This window comes from Bufo gargarizans, chromosome 3 (assembly GCF_014858855.1).
Source record: "Bufo gargarizans isolate SCDJY-AF-19 chromosome 3, ASM1485885v1, whole genome shotgun sequence".
NCBI lineage: Eukaryota > Metazoa > Chordata > Amphibia > Anura > Bufonidae > Bufo > Bufo gargarizans.
Genome location: NC_058082.1, coordinates 400,922,858 through 400,948,329, shown reverse-complemented (window position 1 = coordinate 400,948,329; position 25,472 = coordinate 400,922,858). Strand labels below are relative to the sequence as shown.

Here is a 25,472-nt window from a genome sequence, read left to right as displayed (position 1 = left end):
CAGACCTCTGTGGTAATCTCCCTCCAGTATGGCTCTATCAAAGGGCGGTTCCACCAAATATGTGATAAAGAACCAGACTCGCCCTCACATCTCCAACACCTCTGGGTGGGCACCAGTCCTCTAGTGTAGAGAAAATCCAGCGTTCTGTACCACCTAGTAAGTAATTTGAAGTGGTTTGCCTGTAGAGGTACACATTTCGAAAAGCCATGCGAGGTCTCCAGTATTTTCTTTGTCTCACGATCCATTAGCACAATCTTCAATTCTTTTTCCCATTCTAGCAAATAAGGTGGTTTCAAGGTCTCCCCTTGGTCTCCCATCAGAGGATAAAGCTCAGAGACTTTTCTCTGTTTGATTATAGGAGTGCATATGAGTTTATTGAATTCCGTCAAGGGTCTCTGAAATGCATACTTTTTCCTAACACTCCCGCACACAGATCGCACCTGAGGTATTGTCAAAAACAATGTTGAGGCCTGTCCAGGTATACCGGGTAGGACCCTACTCAAAGTACCCTCTAGGTCTGTGAGGACTTCTTTAGCACTAGTTCACTCCAATGCTTTCCACACTGCGGAGGTTTCCTGGCCACTTACGTTTAATAAGTCAGGAAGGACCCTGGCATCAGCGGAGATAGATTTGGAGCTAGTTTCCCACCCAAGAGCTTCCACGTGGTACATACTCCTTGGAGCATGGGGTCTAAGCCTGAAAGATCCCTATTTTGTTTATTTGTAAGCCATAAGTAGCTTAGGAATGATGAACCTACACTATATTTACATATGTCTCTGACATCTCTTTGTCTCTTAGGCTCTACTAGCCCCAACCACCTGCTCAGCTGTATGGCTTGATAGTTCCACATCCGGTAAGCCCAGACCTCCTCTGTTTTTACAGCGCGTGAGGACCCTATAGGGGATATGGGGCCTCTTCCCATTCCATAAGTATCTAGAGAACATTTTCTATGTTGAAGAAGAACCTAGTAGGGATGTTTATAGGGACCATTTGTATCATATATAAGATATTGGGTAGTATGTAGGCTTTAAGAACATTTTTTCTACCCATCCAAGAAAGAAATGTGAGATTATATTTCTGTAGCAGGTGTTTTACACTCTCCACTAGCAGGGTATAATTGTATCTAAAAAGGTCCTCCAGTAACCTTGGTATCATGATCCCAAGATATTTTATGGTGCCTTTAGACCAATGAAAGGGGAGAAAAGCTTTTAATGTGTTCGCCTGATCTTCAGGTAGAGTAATATTTAAGATTTCCGATTTGGTGTGGTTCACCTTAAAGTCCGAGACACTGCTGAATGCCTCCAGCCTATCCTCCAGAACACCTAGGCCCTGTTCAGGATTGGTTATCAAAAATAACAAATCGTCAGCAAAGGCTGTGCACTTCAATTCTCTATTCCCATAGCTAATTCCAGATATTTCTTCTGTGTGTCTAACTGACTGTAGTAAAGTTTCTGTTACTAAAATAAATAAGGAGGGGGACAGAGGGCACCCCTGTCTTGTCCCATTTGAGATTTCTAATGTTTGGGAAAGCGTACCATTAACTTTTAGTCTGGCGTGATGCTGCTCATAAAGGGTAAAGATTGACCTGATAAATGGGCCAGGTATTTTAAACTTCTCTAGAACCTGATTCATGAAACCCCAGTTAACTCTATCAAACACTTTCTCAGTGTTTATACTCAAGAGGACTAAAGGTATCTTCCTAGTATGTGCTATGTGTATTGAATGAAAAACTCTATGCGAGTTGTCCTTCCCCTCCCTCCTTTTGACAAATCCAGATTGTTCACATTGTATTAGGGAAGGTAGGACCTTACTTAACCTAGTGGCCAGTAATTTAGCCCAGATCTTTAGGTCCAAATTTAGCAATGATTGGCCTATAGCTTCCACAGTGTTGTGGATCCTTACCATCTTTAAGTATTAACGTCACATGTGATTCCTGTGTCTGTCTGGGGAGCGACTCACCTTGCAACAGCACATTGCAAACTTCAGTGAATTTAGGAACAAGAATTTCCTGATACTTTTTATAATAAAGAAGAGGTAACCCATCGGGGCCCGGGCTTTTGCCTTCTGGAAAGCTTTGAATTATCTCCTTTTTTCAGAAGGGGTGACCCAAGCGGTCAAGTAAGTGGCCATATCGGGCGGCACCCCCGGTAGTCTGAGTGCCTCAAGATATTTGCTGTCTCTGATCTTTCTGTTCCTGACTTTCCCCTTGATTTAGGTTATACGAAGCTGTATAAAATTCCTGAAACGCTCTAGCTATTTCTGGCGTGTCCTTTCGCAATGTACCATCTGATCCCTGTATTTTAGTGATGTGTGTCACACATCTCGCTTTTTTAAGAAGCGAAGTCATCAATCTGCCTCCTTTATTGCCATGGGCATAAATCTTGTGCTGAAAGTACAGCATCTGCTTAGTTATTTTCTGTTGCAATAGTTTCCGCAGCTCAATCCTCAGCTCCGTGAGTTCCCATTGAAAAGATCTACTAGTCAATTGTATATTTAGTGCTTCTACAGAAGCTATCTGTGCTAGTAGAAAGTCTACCGCTTTTTGTTGGTCTCTCTTAGCCTTGGTGCCCATGGCAATGAATATAGCGCTAATGAATGCCTTGTGGGCTTCCCATATGACCGGGTGTTTAGTGTGTGCGAGAGTGTTATTCTATAAAATACGATTCCAAATGAGATCTGACCTGCTTCGAGTATAGTGTATTGTTCAGAAGGGATTCATTGAGTCTCCAGCTCCAGTTCCTTCTAGGCAGGGAATCGAAGGTGAAGATTGCTGTGCACGGAGCGTGATCCAATATAGTGATGCTACCAATTTTCGCAGCACTGAAAAGAGGCAAGAGCGAGGCAGATATTAGAATATGATCTAACCGCTGGTAGGATTTATGCGGATTAGAATAGAACAAATAATCTTTCGTTGTCGGATTAAGGGCCCTCCATACATCTATCAAATGCAGCTCCTGCAGTTTCCTATGTAATTGGCCTATGCGTTTCTGTGCTACATGTGATTTGAAGGTAGAGGAGTCAACAGTGGGGCTCAAAACTAAATTAAGGTCAGTACCTACTGTCACGGATGATCCGCGAGAATATTGAACTGTCCTCCCAATATTATCAATATTACTCTGCCTTATTGATCAGTAGTAGGTCTATTAAACAGTAATTATTTCCCTAGGCCCCAGAACCTACAATTTGATTACTCAGAGCGTCTCCTTCCGTGTACCCAGAAAACAACATAGTCCTTTTGTTCAAGTCAGTCAATAGATGCCCAGCAGATAACGCAATTACAGCTGGCTTCCTTATGTTGACAAAAGAGCTCCCCTTTCTGCAGAGATATCACAGCTAGTTGTGAAGACTACACCTGGGGGGAGCCATTTGGTGTTGCTGCCATAAGGGTCTGTAAGCTAGCTTGCTGCAGACAGGCCGGCACCAAGGTTTCCCAGATTGCAACATGAATCTGAGATATGATTTTTAGCTTTTTAAGAGAGACCATGCATCTTACGGACGTAAAAATTACATCATCGTGTCACTCAGAATTCACTGGACAGGTACATATGACAAATATAACTCTAGGAGATGCCCAGATAAAGTTATGGTGTTACCCCATCAGAGAACCAGTTATAATAGTCAGATTTGGTATCCCTGAACTCCATATTTTGTGGGGAATGTGAATATGTGCTTGTTACTTGTGTACAGCGGAGACATCCCACGATATGGCACATGCCAGATTTCAGAACTGACATTCACCTCAGGAATACAGCCTGCCCAGCAGGCGGACTCTCAATTCCCCGCCTTGATTCTGGGACCCTTTATAACAAAGACTTAGAATCTGCTAAAGGAGTTCTCCACTTTTAACAACACCTAAAGAGGGCCTCAGCCAGAGAACCCGTGGGCTGTAGGCATATTACACTGGACAAAGGCTTCTTGGACTTTATCCCTGCAACGGACTATTTCACCAACGGACATCCTTTCTGCGGACAATAAGTATTTTCTCTCTTTTTGTTTATTGGACTATACTTTCCTTGATTATTGTGTTATAATTACTGTGCATCGTGATAATTTGTATTGTATATATATATATATATATATATATATATATAATAAATGACCTCCAAGTCATTTCTCTAGCCATATGCCTGTTTTCAAACACTGCAAAAACTTACCCTAGCCTCTCCGAAGAGAAAGCTACTCGGTTCTGTTATCTAAATAGTGGGTTCCTTGCTCCCATAAATTGCAAGGTGGTGGCAGTTAAACTACCCTGTGTGTGGTTTCGGTCGCAGTTCGTCACACGCTTACTTGCGGTCGGTCGGCGGTCCACTCCCTGCGCTTTCAGCCTATCGACTGTATGGACTCAAGTTAGACTGTCGGTGTGCTGAAGGTGGCTGGGAGGCCTGTTTGCGAATTGACCACTAGGGGCGCTGTGACGGTTTCGTGACGTATTGTGGCCGCGGCGGTCGCAGTTCGTCACATATTGGTTGGCAGCTACTGGGATTCTTTTTTGCATGTGTTTAGAACATCTGAACAGAGATTAACTAATTTACCTCTGTCAGAACCAAACCAATTTGGTGGTGGTGTGGCTGAGTGCAATACATTTATCTGTGTGTACAGAGAGACTGTGTAGTCCAGTACCTTCCCCGAAATCTTGTTTTCTTTATCTATCTTTTATTTGGCGTGAAAATGTCCGGGGAATACAAGAAAATGGCTTTGGCAGATCTAGAAAATCTGTGCCAAGAACGGGGCATTGAAGTCGGTCGCAAGACGAAGACCGACCTGATAAAAGACTTGTTCCGATGGGATAACCAACAACTGCGGCTGTTGGATGTGTCTACTGCGGGAGACACCGGCCCATCTGACTCAAGTCCTGAGGAACCGGAGACTGAAAATCCTGACTACTCGGAGGGGGAACATCCTGCGGGCCCTGTTGGCCCCCCAGCGCAGTATTTCAGTACGGATCCTAATTTTTCTTTAAGTACTCGCCCGGAACCGGCCAGTACCAGACTATCTATTTGAACGGACCCTATGATGCAGCAGGCCCTCCAAAAACTAATGGACACTGACCCGGTAAAGTACCTACAGTACATGGCTGAGCGCGAAGAAAGCCAACGTCGGCATGAACTGAGCATGGCCAGAATACATCAACCCAGCCGAAGCTCATCACCCAACTTTCCTGCGGAAGGAGCAGCATCACACGTGAGTGCAAAATTTAAATTTGCTCCCATTGAAAAGGACACTGACATAGACTTGTTTTTGCGATCCTTTGAGAAAGCCTGCCGTCAGTATCGTCTGCCCCAAGAGCAGTGGGCCAGACACCTGACACCCCTGTTGCGCTACAAAGCGCTGGACGCGTTTGCAGAGTTATCCATGGAGCAGGATGAAGATTATTCCGCCATAAAAGACGCTATCATTGCTAAATACCAGCTGACCCCTGAAGTCTATCGGAAAAGGTTTAGGTCCTTACAAAAGGATCGTACGGACTCTTATCTGGATGTGGTCAGCAGCTTACGCACTACATTCCGCCAGTGGACTTTAGGCCTAACAAAAGGGTCTTATGACATCCTAGAGGACTTGATGGTGCTAGACCAGCTTCTTTGTATTTGCCCTGCGGATGTGAGACAATTCGTGCTAGAACGGAAGCCTGCGTCAGCAACCGCTGCTGCAGACTTAGCTGAGACTTTTGTCACAACCCGAGTGCCCGATCTGCGTAAATCTGCACCATCTCACTGGAGAGGAGGTCTGCTCAATGTCAGGGCAGACCCCCCTGCCTCTGTGGGCCGCCCACTACAGAGACCACCAAGTGCAGCTACTGCTTCCAGACCTGTGGCACCTAATGGAATCACCTGTCACTACTGCCGCAAGCCTGGACATATGAAATTCAACTGTCCTGAGCGGAGACAGCCACAGCCAGCATCTGAACCACCTGTACCTCGCCCACGACAGACACAGCCAGCCAGCGCATCCCAGCATGAACCATCATCTTCAACTGTTTTGTTCGCTGGTGGGGAGGAGATTCACCCCATCACCAGCAATCACCAGCTTGTTACAGTGAATGACCAGCTAGTCACCGGTTTCCGGGACACGGGAGCCAATGTCACCCTGGTGCGTCCTCACCTTGTGCCCACAAAGGACATCATCCCAGACAAGTATCTCACCCTCACTGGGGTGGGGGGAACTCTTTCTCACATTCCCCAAGCCCGGGTTTCCATTGACTGGGGGGTGGGTGTTCAAGAAAAGGTAGTTGGTATCCTAGACCAGCTACCAGTTCCTGTTTTGTTGGGGTCCGATCTAGGCAAGCTGGTATCCTATTATGAACCCGCCACGAACCCCTCGGGATCCCAGGGGCCAGCTGGCTGAAACGTATCAGGCGGCCTTTGAGCACGCACTTCAAACCGATCCTAGCCTCGAGGGTCTCAGAAGACAGGCTGCTGAGCCCCTCGCGGATGGGGCCGGGTTCAAAGTGTACTGGGAAGGTGAGAAGTTGTATAGTGAGGCGATACAACCCACCGAAGGCGAAATGACCGTGAGTACCAAGTCGCTTGTGGTACCTAGTGCCTTCCGGGGGCATGTGCTGAAATCCGCACATGACATCCCCTTGGCAGGACACTTAGGAATTCGCAGGACACTTGACCGTATTCAGGGGCATTTCTACTGGCCTAGAATGAGGATAGATGTCATCAATTATTGTCGCTCCTGTACGGATTGTCAGAAGGTAAAACGAGCTGGGAATCCGCGCAAGGCTCCCTTGTGTCCACTGCCAATCATAAGTGAGCCATTTCACCGAGTGGCAGTCGACATAATTGGACCTCTGCCCATTCCCAGCCGCAGCGGCAAGAGGTACATCTTGACGCTGGTGGATTACGCGACTCGCTACCCAGATGCGGTCGCCCTCTCCTCTCTGATGGCAGACAAGGTAGCAGATGCGCTAATTACCATATTTTCACGTGTAGGGTTCCCTGCGGAGATGCTCACAGATCAGGGACCACAGTTTATGTCTGAACTGATGGACGCCCTGGCGGCAAAGATCCAGATGACGCACCTCGTCTCCAGTCCATACTACCCGCAAACCAACGGCCTCTGCGAGCGCTTTAACGTGTCATTAAAGCAGATGCTGGCCACGTTCGTTGAGTCGCAGGGTGGGGACTGGGAACGATACCTCCCTCATCTGCTGTTTGCCTACAGGGAAGTACCGCAAGAGTCCACCGGGTTATCCCCGTTTGAACTCCTGTATGGCAGGAACGTCCGAGGGCCACTACAGCTGATGCGAGAGACGTGGGAAGGCAAAGGTGATCCCACGGATGTCTCTGTAGGGGATTACGTCCTGAAGTTCAGAGACAAAATGGAGTCACTCTCCGCCATGGTAACGGAGAATCTGGCCCAGGCCAAACAGAAACTATGGTACGACTGCACCGCAGGAGACCGGGCATTTGAAACAGGAGACAAGGTCTATGCCCTTCTTCCCATACGGCACAATAAGTTACAGGAGGCATGGGAGGGGCCATACACCGTAGAGAAGCGTTTAAACCCCCTGACATACTTGGTGAACATGGGGGGTAGAAAACAGAAGGCCTTTCACATTAACATGCTGAAGGCTCACCACGATAGAACCCAGTATGTACTCCCAGTGTGCAGCCGGTTAGAACAGGGCGAGACAGACCCTCTGGTAGATCTGCTGGCTGACACCCGGGAGACGGACGGGGACATAAATGTCAACCTGCAGCTCTCCCCGTCCCAGAGAGAGCAGTTACAGGAGGTGTTAGGTCGGTACCACCGGACCTTCTCAGGTATCTCGGACGGACCAATCTGGTCGCTCACCAGTTAGATACCGGAGCACATCCCCCCATCAAGCAACCCGCCTATCGTGTCTCTCCGGAGGTGCAGGCGGACATGCAGCGTGAGGTGGGGGAAATGCTAGAACTGCGGGTCGTTCAGCGGTCCTGTAGTCCATGGGCGGCACCCGTCGTCTTGGTACCCAAGAAAGATAAGACAACGCGGTTCTGGGTGGACTACCGGAAGTTGAACGCTGTAACCACTATGGACGCCTACCCCATGCCTCGCATCGATGAGATGCTAGATAAGCTGGCGGCTGCCAGCTATCTATCAATCATGGATCTGAGCCGGGGGTACTGGCAGATCCCTCTTGCCCTGGACGCGCGGCAGAAGTCGGCCTTTATCACTCCCTTCGGGCTCTTCGAATTTACGACGATGCCCTTTGGAATGAAAAATGCGCCTGCCACGTTCCAGCGGGCTATGAACGACCTGCTGGAGGAAATGCAGCCGTTCGCTGCAGCATATTTGGACGATATTGCGGTGTTTAGCCCCACCTGGGAAGAACACCTCAAACATCTGTCCCAGGTACTGCAACGGCTGGCTGCAGCCAATTTGACAGTTAAGCCAAGTAAGTGTCAGATCGGCATGATGGAAGTCCAGTATTTAGGGCACCGAGTGGGAGGGAACACCCTGAAGCCGGACACGGGAAAGGTTGACGCCATCTTAGCGTGGCCTCGGCCTATCACCAAGCGACAGGTTCAGGCATTCCTGGGGACCGCGGGCTACTATAGGAAGTTTGTACCGGCCTATAGTGCTATCGCGAAGCCCCTGACGGATGCCACTGGTAAGAAGCACCCGAAAGTGGTTACGTGGACCCCTGAGTGTGAGAACGCCTTCCGGGCCTTGAAGCAGGCGTTAGCTAGCGCCCCTGTGCTTCAAGCCCCAGATTTCAGCTGTCGGTTCATAGTGCAAACCGACACATCAGATTACGGTCTCTGCGCTGTCTTAAGCCAGGTGGATGGAAAAGGGGACGAGCATCCTTTTCTGTACCTGAGCCGGAAACTTCTTCCCCGAGAAGTCTCCTACTCAACTACAGAAAAGGAGTGTCTGGCGATTGTGTGGGCCCTCCAGAAGCTTCAATCCTATCTGTACGGCCGCTCCTTCACAATCATTACGGACCATAATCCTCTCAGTTGGCTGAACCGTACTGCGGGGTCCAACGGGAAGCTCCTACGTTGGAGCTTGTCGCTGCAGCAGTACGATTTTACCATCCAGCACAGGGCAGGCAGCAGACATCAAAATGCGGATGGCTTATCCCGGTGCAATGGCGATCCAGACCGATCAGCGCAGGTTAGCGGCGACGCCACCCGTCTTGCGGATGGATGTCTAGCCACAGACGTGGGGGGAGGTGTCACGGATGATCCGCGAGAATATTGAACTGTCCTCCCAATATTATCAATATTACTCTGCCTTATTGATCAGTAGTAGGTCTATTAAACAGTAATTATTTCCCTAGGCCCCAGAACCTACAATTTGATTACTCAGAGCGTCTCCTTCCGTGTACCCAGAAAACAACATAGTCCTTTTGTTCAAGTCAGTCAATAGATGCCCAGCAGATAACGCAATTACAGCTGGCTTCCTTATGTTGACAAAAGAGCTCCCCTTTCTGCAGAGATATCACAGCTAGTTGTGAAGACTACACCTGGGGGGAGCCATTTGGTGTTGCTGCCATAAGGGTCTGTAAGCTAGCTTGCTGCAGACAGGCCGGCACCAAGGTTTCCCAGATTGCAACATGAATCTGAGATATGATTTTTAGCTTTTTAAGAGAGACCATGCATCTTACGGACGTAAAAATTACATCATCGTGTCACTCAGAATTCACTGGACATGTACATATGACAAATATAACTCTAGGAGATGCCCAGATAAAGTTATGGTGTTACCCCATCAGAGAACCAGTTATAATAGTCAGATTTGGTATCCCTGAACTCCATATTTTGTGGGGAATGTGAATATGTGCTTGTTACTTGTGTACAGCGGAGACATCCCGCAATATGGCACATGCCAGATTTCAGAACTGACATTCACCTCAGGAATACAGCCTGCCCAGCAGGCGGACTCTCAATTCCCCGCCTTGATTCTGGGACCCTTTATAACAAAGACCTAGAATCTGCTAAAGGAGTTCTCCACTTTTAACAACACCTAAAGAGGGCCTCAGCCAGAGAACCTGTGGGCTGTAGGCATATTACACTGGACAAAGGCTTCTTGGACTTTATCCCTGCAACGGACTATTTCACCAATGGACATCCTTTCTGCGGACAATAAGTATTTTCTTTCTTTTCTCTCTTTTTGTTTATTGGACTATACTTTCCTTGATTATTGTGTTATAATTACTGTGCATCGTGATAATTTGTATTGTATATATATATATATAATAAATGACCTCCAAGTCATTTCTCTAGCCATATGCCTGTTTTCAAACACTGCAAAAACTTACCCTAGCCTCTCCGAAGAGAAAGCTACTCGGTTCTGTTATCTAAATAGTGGGTTCCTTGCTCCCATAAATTGCAAGGTGGTGGCAGTTAAACTACCCTGTGTGTGGTTTCGGTCACAGTTCGTCACGCGCTTACTTGCGGTCGGTCGGCGGTCCACTCCCTGCGCTTTCAGCCTATCGACTGTACGGACTCAAGTTAGACTGTCGGTGTGCTGAAGGTGGCTGGGAGGCCTGTTTGCGAATTGACCACTAGGGGCGCTGTGACGGTTTTGTGACATATTGTGGCCGCGGTGGTCGCAGTTCGTCACACCTACTATTATGGATCCCTCAGCAAAAAGCTTGATGGTATCCATAGTTTTTGTCAACCACTTAACCATGGCGGTATTTGGAGCATAAAGATTTACTAATGAAAACTTGTGTGTTGCTATCTCACCTTTCAGTAATAACATTCTGCCCTCTGCATCAGTCAGCTGCTGTTTCAGGACAAACGGCACAGTGTGGTGTATGGCTATGGATATGCCTTTTGATGCAGAGCAAGAATGTTTGCCATGATACCATTGTTTATATGGGTGGGCTGGCAATTTCAGAATTTTCCCAGAACGAAAATGTGTCTCTTGCAGAAATATTATGTGTGATTTGAGCTTACGCAGTGTGAGCATCATCTGGCTTCTCTTCCGTGGGGAATTGAGCCCCTTCACGCTAAAAGTGGTGAGCTGAATGTCACTCATGATAGGAATATCAGGTTAGCTCGCTGAGACTATACGATCTCCATAAGCTAGCTCACAGAGAGGAACGGATGAACCAGCTAAGGGAGGGCGACACGAACAAGGGTAGGAAAAGGGGGGGTAAGAAGAGGAAGTAGGACCTAGATGCCCTACAGACCCTGACCAGGTGGTTAACAACTAGAAGTGCAGTATCTGACAATGAGAAGTACAGTTTTTGAACACAAACTTGTTCGGGTAAAGTTTACCTCTGTTAGAAAGTTAAGGTTAATTTGACAGATTAACTGAGTTTCCCTGTCGGGCAAGACCACCCTAAAGGAATAAACCCTCTGAAATAAAAAATGAAAACAATTGTTTTTTTTTTAACGAATAACGATTGAACCTGAAATACGGAGCCCACCTGATTCTCAACCTCTTAGGATCGGTGGTCCAGAATTCTCAGGAAGGGGGTCCGCCTATGTGGGGTCGGGTGAGAGGGTTATCAATAATATATCGCCTGTGCGCCCACCCCGAGCATCCCCACCAAACCATATGGTGAAAGATTATAGTGACCTTATTACTCTATTATTCTAACAGTTGCAGAGAAGACAGACAGTACCGGAGTGTTAAGAGGAGAAACGAGAAGGGGGGGGGGGGGGGAATATAAAAGGTCTATTATCAAGAGCTTTGCATAAGCTGAAGAAAAACATCTAAATAAATCATCTAAATAAATCAGAGGTTGAGCACGGGGTGCCCCTAATGCTCGCAGAGCATGTTATCTGAGGCCCTGATCCCAGCGGAGGCCGAGAGAAGGGGGGGGGGGGGTCTATTTATAAATATAAAGGACTAGGCATACCTAGGATAATGAGTCACAAAATGTTAATAAAGTTAAAATGCGGTATTGTAGTACATAGAACATGTAATTAAAATATATCAGACAATTCTGGAGGGTTATCTCGCAGCACAAATGACAAAACTATACAATATCTAGGAAAGATGTCATAAGGTCGGCATACTCAGGAAGGCATCTAAGAAATTATAGCACTATAGCTAGTACGGACCATCCAAAGGGGGCAAGCGAACAACGATAGACTGAGCAATTAGGAGAGAATGATATCTTAATATAAAATAGTTCAATTAATAAAAGCTTCCAAAAAGTGAGGAAAATTAAATAGCAGCATGAACCAAATATAGCAGCATATTTCAATTAAAGCAGCATATTTCAATTAAAGCAGCATTGTTGGCAACACCCGTAAGATAAGGAAAGGGATAGAGCAGCATAAACCAAATGTAGCGATATAGTTCAATTGTAGCAACAATATTGGCCACAATAATATCAAGATGACTTGAGTTCCTCTGACTACTCCAATGCGCAACGGAGAGCCAAATCAATAACAAAGATATCTTCACAATTATCAGCAGTAATTCATAGCTTTAAATCCTTGGCCGGACCTAATAAAACAACAGCGCCCGAATGTAAGCGGCAGGGTCCCACTGTATTACTGACCTGGCGGCGTCCCCCTTAAGGTCAGTGTTCGGACCTACAGTGATTCCAGCGGCTTTTCATATTAGAACAGTCTTACCGGTGTTTGTAGACTTCTGCCGTCCTGCAGACCTCACTTGGATCTCCTCCTTCAGTCGCAGGTAGTGTATTCACTGCATTGGTTGGTCATTACACGAGAGCCCGCTTGTTCGAATCCAGACTCCGTTTGGCTACCACCTTTCCCGCGGAATTTCAAATCAATTTAGGCACTGTTCCTATTGTTCGGTCGATGTGGTGCACTCACATTTACTTGGGGGGGTCTGACGGGATAACGGAAATATCAATTATAACACATATTGAACGGAAAGAGTCCCTGATATTCGCAAAGCATGTTATCTAGAGCCCTAAGAGGAAAGAGGGGAGGGGGTCGAATAGGGGATGAACTGCTCTCTTATCGACCAGCACACAGGGACTGAAAGAAACATCTGGCTAAGCCCCAAGTCAAGGAGGGGAAAACATAATACTTAAAAAAATTGCAACAACTATATGGGTGCGCATGAATTAGTCACCCTCTCCTATAGAACAGTTTTACACTCCTTAATTCAGTGCAAACAAGTGTACTATGTCCACTCCTTTAACTTTGGGCAACCAGAATCATAGTAATAATTTGAGCGAAGCCTTCTCCTGGCTTCTCAGGTTGGCGGTATCTCTAGTCCTCTTCTGTTCTTCTCTGCCTTGCCGGAGCGGGTGTTCTGTGACTTTTTCCAGGGGATTACTTGCGGGAATTGCGGCCATGTTGTCGGCTGTGTAATTACTGGCATCCACGTAGGTAGCAATTCCCAAAACCGACCATGCATTTTCCAAGTCCTCTGGAGTGTGTATGGCCAGTCTCTTTCCGTTTTTGAGGATTGAAATGCCAAAAGGGTATAGCCAGGAATATGGCAACTTGTGCGCTCTCAGAGCCTCTAGGAGTGGTTTCATGATGCGCCACTTGGTCAGCGTGGAGGACGCAATGTCCTGATGTATAGCAATGTCCGCTCCCATATATGATATTTGGCCTCTCTCTTGGGCCGCGGCTAATATGCGGGCAGTGTCCACAAAGGAAAGGAGGCCACAGATGACATCCCTCGGTCTCTCTGATGGTTTAGGTACTCGTCGCAGCGCTCTGTGTATGCGCTCTATTGTTATTTGTGTGGCATTTTTTTGGCCGAGGAGATCAGCGAAAATTTCTGAACCCACTTTTCTGAGTGATTCCGCCGCCCAAGACTCTGGCAGCCCCTTTATGCGTATATTACGCCTCCTGCTGCAGCTCTCTTGGTCCTACAGCCTTATCATGGCTCTATTCAGCTCTGCTGTGTGGACCGCCATGAGCTCTTCCATGCCGGCAGAGTGTGTTATGATTTCTTGGGACACGGACTCCAAGGCTTCTACTCGATGCCCAATATGTAAAAGCTCAGTTTTAATGTCCAATAATTCTGTGAGTACCGGCCTTACTGCCCTCTCCAGAGCCTGCCCCAGTACCTTAGTCAGGATTTTGAAACCGGCGAGTTGTCGCACGGATCCTCCTCTTCTCCTTGCATGCTTTCAACCTCTGATTCCTCCTCTTCAACAGCCCCTGCTCTCAGCGACTGTGCTGTCTTTCTTTTGAAGAAATTCTGCATGTCTTGCTGACTTCTCTGCTTTTTCAGGGTGTCTGATGGTTCTATCCCCCTTTCTTTATTGAATTTACCCATCTTTAGTAGGTCACAGCTGCTAAATGTGGTCTGAGGTGCTCAGGTGCGGAGGAGCTGGTTCTTCACGCAGCCATCTACATCGGCATCCAGGCTCCGATTTTGTTTTTGTTTTTAACATAGTACACATCAGGTGATCATCCCTCCCTTCTTCTAGCTTGTGGGCAAATGAGAAGGCTTTGTCACAGCTTAGCAACATCCCTAGCAAACAATAGAAAAGTTGCCTATACCTTACTATATAAGAACCTCCCCAGCAGCTATTTTCTAAAGTTTATTGCAGTTATGAAAGCGACAGCAGTGTCATTGCTGTGCTCTGTGCTATTGCATTAGACAGTTAACTTATATATATCATTCAGATAGTTAGGGGGAGATAGTCTGTGTAGGTTAGATTGATCTATAGTGTAGCAGATATTGCCGAAAATTCGCAAGCACGAAAATATTGGAGCACTCTATCTGCATATAAAGCTATTCTAATGTTCTGCCATGCCAACCATTTTCTTCAGTCTCAGAAAACTTATACCAGCTTGAAAAATGTAGCAACAGTGACCCACGCCTGTATTACGCACGCATTATGCAAATCTTACATTGCCGATTTTTGCAATCAAGAATATAATCTCGAATTCTCAAATATATGATGAATATTCTACAAAATATTCACGAAATGTCGCGAATTTGAATATTTCCCTTGCCGTTCATCACTAGTGAAAAAGTTAAACTGCACATCAGATGGTTCTATTTTAGGGGTAGTTAGACGAGGTTTTAGACAGCCTGACTCTCATTTAATATTTTGGACCTGGAGTCTCTATAAGCTGCTTCGGATAGCCCTTGTCTCTAAACCTCTTCTGTAGTACCTTTAATTGATTGGTAGGAATATTGTCATCTGAGCAGTTCCTACAGACTCGTTTCATCTGGCCGTAGGGGATGTTCTTTTTCCATTGAAAAAAATGACAAATGACAACTACAACTACTGAAATCTAGGTAACTATCAGCATCCACTTCTTTAAAGTGGGTGCTTGTTACAATACGACCCTCTCGAATCTGGAGGTGAAGGTCTAGGAATACTACAGAATTGGGGTCTGAAGAAGGCAGTAAACTATAGATTCCAGTTATTTTGATTTATCTTCTGAATGAAAGCAGATAAAGTGGAGGGTTCTCCTTTTTTCAAATGAAAATGATGTCATCAATAAACCTTTTGTAGAAAACAATGTCTACATGGTCGAGGAGAGAAGTATTGTGGACTCGCACTCACCAGAACTTGCGGTTATCCAGAATGGAACAGCCTGCCTGGAGTCCAAGATCCATCAGGGCTCCTATATATGCAGTTCAATGAATAGAAATGGAGGCAGCATGTCCGGCACAAAAAATCCCTTTATTGGGAGCCGCTTCAGTGAACAAACACGTGCAGAGGGTAGTTACGTTTCGGCTGACCCACAGCCTTTATCAAACACAATGTGTATTCTAAAAGATCATGTTTAAATACCATAAGACACACCCACTCTTACAGATGTGGCCAATTGCCCAATCAGTGAAGTGCTTTTGCCATCACAGGTGTGTATATACGTGCTCATAAAAAGTGTCATAATATGTGCCCACTACGGGCATACGATCCAACCCCCCACATACCTTCATGGTGCACGTCTCTCGAGCGTCCTCCAGCAGTCAGCGCACATGTCAGAGGAGGCGGGACCATGTCATCACATGTTCGTCTCCGAGGCACCTGATCGCCAGCAGCTCCGCCCATGTGACCATGGGGTCATCGAGACTCCTCCTGATCCATCCGCCCACAGCCCTGCCGTGAGTGTAGCGAACCCATACCATCGCGTCAGGGATCCCGGCGGAAGGGCAATAGATTAACTATAGCGCAATAACATGCCTCATGTCAATTGCCTCATCCGTGTCATCCGGCAAGCAGGGGGACTGTCTGGGGAGGCGGAGTCACACAGTCTCCAGGTCACCAGCCGCACCCCCGACCGAAGTGACGTCAAGACTCCACCCCATCTCCGTCCAGTCAACCCCACGTTGTCAAGGACGCACAGAGGGCCTCACTCCGCCCGCATATCCGACGCGCATACCGGGATCCACACACACACGTCAGGGATCCAAGCAGGGAAGAACCACACTAGGATAAGGTGCATCATGATGCAGTGTAGGCTGGAAAATTAAGTGCATGTAAAATAGTAAAAAAACAAAAATCCATTAAAAACACTCTACAGATAACAGATTCTAATGAAAGGTCACTCGGATCATTTACACATTCCCCACATAGAAATCTAGATTCATCCCAAAGGGCTGTAGTGCCCTCATTTCAAAGATCCATTTAAGCTCTTTTTTACGTGGGATCCGATCCTGACCCGAAGCTGTCATGTTGAACCCCAACCCTGGTACCATGTTATTGAGAAACTGAAAAAACTGTTGTAATTCATCATGAGAGCCCCCATACTACAAAGATGTCGTCGATGTAGCGCCACCAGCATCAGGCCCTCCAAAAAGGGTTGATCTATAAATGTATCTGTCCTCCACCTCCACCATGAACATGTTGGCATACGTGGGTGCCATGTTCCAGCCTACACTGCATCATGGTGCACCTGATTCTAGTGCATCATGATGCACCTGATTCCCTGCTTGGATCCCTGATGTGTGTGTGTGGATCCCGGTATGCATGTCGGAGATGCGGGCGAAGTGAGGCCCCCTGTGTGTCCTTGACAACGCGGGGTTGACTGGACAGAGATGGGGAGGAGTCTTGACATCACTTGGGTCGAGGGTGCGGCTGGTGACCGGGAGGCTGTGTGACTCTGCCTCCCCAGACAGTCCCCCTGCTTGCCGGATGACACAGGTGAGGCGATTGACATGAGGCATGTTATTGCACTATAGTTAATCTATTGTTAGGGCGATTGCCCTTTCGCCGGGATCCCTGACCCGATGGTATGGGTTCGCTACACTCACGGCAGGGCTGTGGGCGGATGGTTCCATATGCGTCCCTAGCAGCGGTGCACTGGTCGGAGGAGGATCAGGAGGAGTCTCGATGACACCATGGTCGCATGGGCGGAGCTGCTGGCGATCAGGTGCCTCGGAGACGAACATGTGATGACATGGCCCCGCCTCCTCTGACATGCACGCTGACTGTTGGAGGACGCTCGAGAGACGTGCATCATGAAGGTATGTGGGGGGTTGGATCATATGCCCGTAGTGGGCGCATATTATGACACTTTTTATGAGCACGTATATACACACCTGTGATGGCAAAAGCACATCTGTGAGAGTGGGTGTGTCTTATGGTATTTAAACATTATCTTTTAGAGTACACATTGTGTTTGATAAAGGCTGTGGGTCAGCCGAAACGTAACTACCCTCTGCACGTGTTTGTTCACTGAAGCAGCCCCCAATAAACTGATTTTTTGTACCGGACATGCTGCCTCCATTTCTATTCATTGGACTACATGGTTCGAGGAGGCCTTCCTTACTTTCAAATGCCCCCATAGGCCTCATGCACACGACCGTGGTGTGTTTTGCGGTCGGCCAATCAGGGATCCACAAAACACGGATGGGCACGGACAACTTTCAATATAAATGGCTATTCGTGTCTGCAAAGTGTGGACAAGAATAGGACATGTTATACTTTTCTTTAGTGGGGCCACGGAATGGAGCAACGGATGTGGACAGCACACGGAGTGCTGTCCGCATCTTTTGCAGCCCCATTGGAGTGAATGGGTCAATATCCGAGCCACCAAAACGGCGGCTCGGATGCAGACCCAAACAACGGTCGTGTGCATGAGGCCATAAACAAATTTGTAAAGGAAGGAGCAAATTTGGTGCCCATTGCCGTTCCACACTTCTGGAGGTAGAAATCCCCCTTGTGGTGAAAATAGTTATGTGTAAGTATAAAATTAATGGAATTCAGGATGAAGGCCTTCTGACTTAAAGGTAGGAACATGTCCTCATTGAGGAAGCCCTCTACTGCCAGGATGCCCAAGTGATGTTGGATATTACTGTACAATGCTGATATACAGTTGCAAGAAAAAGTATGTGAACCCTTTGGAATGATATGGATTTCTGCACAAATTGGTCATAAAATGTAATCTGATCTTCATCTAAGTCACAACAATAGAAAATCACAGTGCTTAAACTAATAACACACAAAGAATAAAATGTTAACATGTTTTTATTGAACACACCATGTAAACATTCACAGTGCAGGTGGAAAAAGTATGCGAACCCCTAGACTAATGACATCTCCAAGAGCTAACTGGAGTGAGGTGTCAGCCAACTGGAGTCCAATCAATGAGATGAGATTGGAGGTGTTGGTTACAGCTGCCCTGCCCTATAAAAAAACACACCTACGATTAAGAATTGTTGACTTGCATAAAGCTGGAAAGGGTTATAAAAGTAGCTCCAAAAGCCTTGCTGTTCAACAGTCCACGGTAAGACAAATTGTCTATTAATGGAGAAAGTTCAGCACTGCTGCTACTCTCACTAAGAGTGGCCGTCCTGTAAAGATGACTGCAAGAGCACAGCGCAGACTGCGCAATGAGGTGAAGAAGAATCCTAGAGTGTCAGCTAAAGACTTACAAAAGTCTCTGGCATATGCTAACATCCCAGTTAGCGAATCTACGATACGGAAAACACTAAACAAGAATGGATTTCATTGGAGGATACCACAGAGGAAGCCACTACTGTCCGAAAAAAACATTGCTGCACGTTTACAGTTTGCACAAGAGCACTTGGATGTTCCACAGCAGTACTGGCAAAATAATCTGTGGACAGATGAAACCAAAGTTGAGTTGTTTGGAAGAAACACACAACACTATGTGTGGAGAAAAAGAGGCACAGCACACCAACATCAAAACCTCATCCCAACTGTGAAGTATGGTGGTGGGGGCATCATGGTTTGGGGCTGCTTTGCTGCATCAGGGCCTGGATGGATTGCTATCATCGAAGGAAAAATGAATTCCCAAGTTTATCAAGACTTTTTGCAGAAGAACTTAAGGCCCTCTATCCACCAGCTGAAGCTCAACAGAAGATGGGTGTTGCAACAGGACAACGAACCAAAGCATACAAGTAAATCAACAACAGAATGGCTTAAACATAAGAAAATATGCCTTCTGGAGTGGCCCAGTCAGAGTCCTGACCCCAACCAGATTGAGATGCTGTGGCATGCCCTCAAGAAAGATATTCACACCAGACATCCCAAGAATATTGCTAAACTGAAACAGTTTTGTTAAGAGGAATGGTCGAGAATGGTCAACTACAGGAAACGTTTGGTTGAAGTTATTGCTACCAAAGGAGGTTCAACCAGTTATTAAATCCAAGAGTTCACATACTTTTTCCACCTGCACTGTGAATGTTTACATGGTGTGTTCAACAAAAACATGATTACATTTAATTATTTGTGTGTTATTAGTTTAAGCAGACTGTGATTGTCTATTGTTGTGACTTAGATGAAGATCAGATCACATTTTATGACCAATTTGTGCAGAAATCCATGTCATTCCAAGGGGTTCACATACTTTTTCTTGCAACTGTATCTAGTGTGACCCAGAGCATTTCTAGTTCCCAGCAAATATCCTGGAGAAGTGTGATTAAATGGCTAGAATCTCTTAGGTAAGATGGTAGATGTTTAACATACCTCTGTAGTATTTGATCAATGTAAGCTTATAAATTTGAGGTTAATGAGTCGACCCCTGAAATAATCGGACGACCGGGTGGGTTAATGAAAGTCTTATGTATTTTAGGCAGAAAATAAAAATAAGGTGTGGAAGGGAAGGGAACTTTGAGGAATTGGGTTTCTTTTTTTGTCAATATCTTATCTATAAATCCCCTATCGACGAGTACTGCCAAGGACTTCTTGAATTCGTCAATGGGATTGGTGTAGTATTTCTCGTAAGATAGGATTCTTAGAGCCTCGTTGTTGTAGCAGTTGGTGTCCAGAATGACAATCCCCCCACCCTTGTCAGAACTTTTGATAACTATTTCTCTATTGGATTTAGGGGGGAGATTGCTCTAACCTGGGCACTAGTGATATTCTGAGGAGGTTTAGTCCCTAACTGACCGGGATTGACTAAGGTCTTAAGGTCGGTAAGGACCAAACACAAAATGTTTCTAGGTGTGGCCCTCGATTCTCCATTGGATAGAACGTGGATCGTGGTTTAAATTGAGATGGAATGGGACAATCAAAAAGTTATTTACCGTAATTAGGGCATCGACCTCATTCTCATCCGTCTAAGTTGGTCGTGAATTAGTAATGGTAGAGGGGATAGAATTAATGGTATAATTCTTTAGTGTATAGCAGTGTTTAAGTGTCAACTTCCGTATATATTGATTTAGGTTGACAAACAGTTCAAACATATCGGGCCCTCTGGAGGGGCAGAATGACAAGCCCCTCAAGAAGACCTCTATTTCACTCCTATTGAGACGAAGGTTGAATATACCTTTCTCCTTCAATACTTCAGTAGATTGCTTCCCACCACCCATGGTTCCAGCCTTGCTTTTTTTGGTGTCTGGACCTGTACCTTTTCCCCCCTTTGCGTCCATTTCGCCTGACATTGTTCTTTTGTTTTTGCATGAAGGCGGTTGGATGGGGCTGAAGAATTGAGTAATTTTCAAGTTTTGCTGTGGGCACAGATTCAAAAAAGGGTTAGGTTGCGCAGGTGAGGACTTGGTGAGGTAGGGTGATAATAACTGAATACTCGATAGGACTGGTCTGGACCCAATGGGGGTACTCGCTGAAGGAGACAAATGATATAAAGAGGACTGGTCGGCCAGGTTAATGGGTAGAGCTAAGAAGGGTTCTAGACTCGATGATTCATCACTATAGACTGACAAATTGTCCACCATATGGGGGGGATAAAGATACATTGACTAACGGGGTTTGTGGAGGACTCATGGAAATTACAATGTTATTGGTGGGATGGGTGGAGAGAGGACCAGGACAACACATTGGGGTTGGTGTATTCTGAATGGCCACTGTAGAAAGGGGCACATCAGAACCAAGTGATGTATTTGGTGATATTATAGTACTATTAGGGTACTGGAGTTACTGGAAACCTTACATTCCACTTTCTATGAATTTTCCTCAACAAAGGTATTTGGCTGAGGATTTATCTGGAACACCTCAGGATGATGAGGGTCCTGAGGACAATTTGGGAAATTTAAGGGAATGGATGTGGCCAGCTTCTCCACCTGGTTGAGATTGGTGCCTACTGGACCTTTGCAGGAGTGGAAAATCAGGTATGCATGATTAGTTTGGTCCAAAGACTGCCGAAGGGCGGCATCATATGATTTACCTGAAACAATGGACGCACTAGATATTGTAATCCCAATATTTCCCGTTGCAGGTGGTAGCTGTGAGAGTTTTTTACGTGAACTATTAGGCTAAGTACTAGGTTGAGAACTGTTGGGGCATTGGCGAATGGTACTGCCAATGTCTAATGTGTCCAGTTTTATAGTCATGAATATCTCGTAAATGTTTCCTCAATTTCTTTCTCACATCATTGTACTCTAGCTTTCAGAAGAAATACCTCAAAGGAATGGTCTGATCATAGACATTATAACCATCGTCGATACGCATTGCAAACCCCTTAAAAAGATCACGCCGTTTGTCTATAAGGGTAGTCATAAGGGGTCTAGCACACTCATCAATCTGTCCATACCACTGGGTGGTGAATTCTGCATCATTCAAAAATACTGGTTTGAATGAAATACGCAAACCCCTAGGAATAATACCTAGGTGTGAGTATCGTCTTAGAAAGTACCAGTCAATCTTGTGATGTATAAAGTCCTTCAAATTCTTCAGTAAAGTTTTAATTGCACCTGATAGGAGAGATATCCCATTGCTGCTGTTGATGGATGATTTTTTTTCTCCTGAAGGTCATTTTTCCATAAGCCTAGGTTATAGGGGATATTAAGACGCTCAATTTCTCTAGAGATTCTCAGCCATAGGCGTGCGCTGCCTATTGCATTAGGGTGTGCACCCTAAAACATAAGCACAAACACTGCGCGTGCGTATGTATGTACAGTACAGACCAAAAGTTTGGACACACCTTCTCATTCAAAGAGTTTTCTTTATTTTCAGGACTATGAAAATTGTAGATTCACACTGAAGGCATCAAAACTATGAATTAACACATGTGGAATTATATACATAACAAAAAAGTGTGACTGAAAACAACTGAAAATATGTCATATTCTAGGTTCTTCAAAGTAGCCACCTTTTGCTTTGATTACTGCTTTGCACACTCTTGGCATTCTCTTGATGAGCTTCAAGAGGTATTCACCTGAAATGGTTTTCACTTGACAGGTGTGCCCTGTCAGGTTTAATAAGTGGGATTTCTTGCCTTATAAATGGGGTTGGGACCATCAGTTGCGTTGTGGAGAAGTCAGGTGGATACACAGCTGATAGTCCTACTGAATAGACTGTTAGAATTTGTATTATGGCAAGAAAAAAGCAGCTAAGTAAAGAAAAACGAGTGGCCATCATTACTTTAAGAAATGAAGGTCAGTCAGTCTTAAAAATTGGGAAAACTTTGAAAGTGTCCCCAAATGCAGTCACAAAAACCATCAAGCGCTACAAAGAAACTGGCTCACATGCGGACCGCCCCAGGAAAGGAAGACCAAGAGTCACCTCTGCTGCGGAGGATAAGTTCATCTGAGTCACCAGCCTCAGAAATCGCAGGTTAACAGCAGCTCAGATTAGAGACCAAGTCAATGCCACACAGAGTTCTAGCAGCAGACACATCTCTAGAACATCTGTTAAGAGGAGACTGTGTGAATCAGGCCTTCGTGGTAGAATATCTGCTAGGAACCCACTGCTAAGGACAGGCAACAAGCAGAAGAGACTTGTTTGGGCTAAAGAACACAAGGAATGGACATTAGACCAGTGGAAATCTGTGCTTTGGTCTGATGAGTCCAAATTTGAGATCTTTGGTTCCAAGCACCGTGTCTTTGTGCGACGCAGAAAAGGTGAACGGATGGACTCTACATGCCTGGTTCCCACCGTGAAGCATGGAGGAGGAGGTGTGATGGTGTGGGGGTCCTTTGCTGGTGACACTGTTGGGGATTTATTCAAAATTGAAGGCATACTGAACCAGCATGGCTACCACAGCATCTTGCAGCGGCATGTTATTCCATCCGGTTTGCGTTTAGTTGGACCATCATTTATTTTTCAACAGGACAATAACCCCAAACACACCTCCAGGCTGTGTAAGGGCTATTTGACCATGAAGGAGAGTGATGGGGTGCTGCGCCAGATGACCTGGCCTCCACAGTCACCGGACCTGAACCCAATCGAGATGGTTTGGGGTGAGCTGGACCGCATAGTGAAGGCAAAAGGGCCAACAAGTGCTAATCATCTCTGGGAACTCCTTCAAGACTGTTGGAAAACCTTTTCAGGTGGCTACCTCTTGAAGCTCATCAAGAGAATGCCAAGAGTGTAAAAGCAGTAATCAAAGCAAAAGATGGCTACTTTGAAGAACCTAGAATATGACATATTTTCAGTTGTTTCACACTTTTTTGTTATGTATATAATTCCACATGTGTTAATTCATAGTTTTGATGCCTTCAGTGTGAATCTACAATTTTCATAGTCATGAAAATAAAGAAAACTCTTTGAATGAGAAGGTGTGTCCAAACTTTTGGTCTGTACTGTATATATATATATATATATATATATATATATATAGCCTTTATGCCATTAGCCCCCATTTATGAGCCCATATGCCTCATTAGCCCCATTATGCCTCTTATTAGGCCTATTAGGCCACATATGCCTCTCATTAGCCCCATTATGCCTCATTAGCCCCATTATGCCTCTCATTAGCCTCCATAATCAGCCCTTATGCCTCATTAGCCCCCATCATCAGCCCTTATGCCTCATTAGCCCCCATCATCAGCCCTAACACCTCATTAGCCCCAATTATCAGCCCTTATTACTCATTAGCCCCCATTATCAGCCCTTATGCTTCTCATTAGCCCCCATTATGCTTCTCATTAGCCCCCATTATTCCTCATTAGCCCCCATTATGCCTCATTAGCCTCCATTATGCCCCCAGCAGCCTCATTTTTTATAAAATAAAAAAACACTTACCTCTCTGCTCCTGGACACCGCCGCGATCCTCTTCCTCCTTCTGTCAGCTGTGCTCTGAACTGGCCCGCACATCATGACATCACAAAGTGCCTCACGCTGTGCGCAGCCCTGCACAGCCGACAGCCGAGGACCAGGAAGCAGTAAGTACATAGCCCAGGCACACCCGGCACACCCTGTGCGCACTCCTATGTTCTCAGCGTTAGATCTTGTAAATCTTTCTGTAAGTAGAAGTATCCTGAGTCAGCCCCATGGGCTCCAGCTGGTGCTTCCAGGGAGGAGGACTGGTGCATAATGCAAAGAAGAAGAGAAAAAAAGGGGAGAGTAAATGGGCATAAGGGGAAACGGGAACAAGGGGAAAAATAAGGAAGGGAAAGAACGGAGGGAGGAGGAAATGATGTTCGGAATAAAGGATTGGGTAGGAGGGGTGCCAAATAATGCCAAAAGTGAAAGACAAAGGAATAGAAAAATCGTCTGCTGACACTCAATTGAACCAAAGGTTCATACAGCAGCCCGACTAGCGGGTCGCAGTGGACAAAGACACAAGGAGAAAAGGAACTGGTGGAGCGCCAAGGTAAAAAAAGGAGGAAAGCAAGAGATAATAACCCCCAGGGGTCTAGAGGCTCCCTAAGTGAGTAACACACTTTGTTAGTTACTCACTTCACTTCTGAAGGTCACCAAGGGGACTACTAATCTACAGGTGACCTCCGCGAGGGAGGGTTTGGCGTCAAGTGTCTTGAGCTTATCTTGCGCCACCCTCCCTGGTGAAGTGAGTAACACACAAAGTGTGTGTGTGTACACCCTACTGGGTTTTATTTCTACATATTATTTATCAGTCTAATGTAATTGTTTTTAATTTGTTTTTATTTTTATTTATATATTTATTCCGCCTGTTGTTTCCACTAAGGGCCCCCCTCCACACTTATTATCTCGATCACTCCACACTGTGGACTTTTTTTAGTCCTGTCTAATTCACAGATTCCTCACTTGGGCCTTTGGGGTCTTTTGCCTCCACACCACTTAGGGAGCCTCTAGACCCCTGGGGGTTATTATCTCTTGCTTTCCTCCTTTCTTTACCTTGGCACTCCACCAGTTCTTTTTTTCCTTGTGTATTTGCATAATGGACATACACATGCAGAAAGAACAGGGATGATCTGTGTGCTTTTCGCATCTGTATGTCCATTCAGCAAATTGATAGAGCATGTCCTAAAACTGTGGACTACTGACCCATTGA

The 25,472-nt window shown here is 45.9% G+C and overlaps 1 protein-coding gene across 2 annotated transcripts in view; it reads left to right on the top strand.

Annotated features, from left to right (window-relative positions):
• Nucleotides 1-25,472, top strand: part of AMPD2 (adenosine monophosphate deaminase 2) — a 272,744-nt gene that overhangs the window by 40,840 nt on the left and 206,432 nt on the right. Inside the window, exon 1 of one of the 2 annotated variants that reach the window (XM_044288315.1) lies at nucleotides 9,984-10,080. The exons of the other annotated variant lie outside the window; for it this stretch is intronic. The gene's annotated coding sequence lies outside the window, so the exon portion shown is untranslated. Of the gene's footprint in view, nucleotides 1-9,983; nucleotides 10,081-25,472 lie in introns of those variants that run through there. 2 annotated transcript variants of the gene reach the window in all.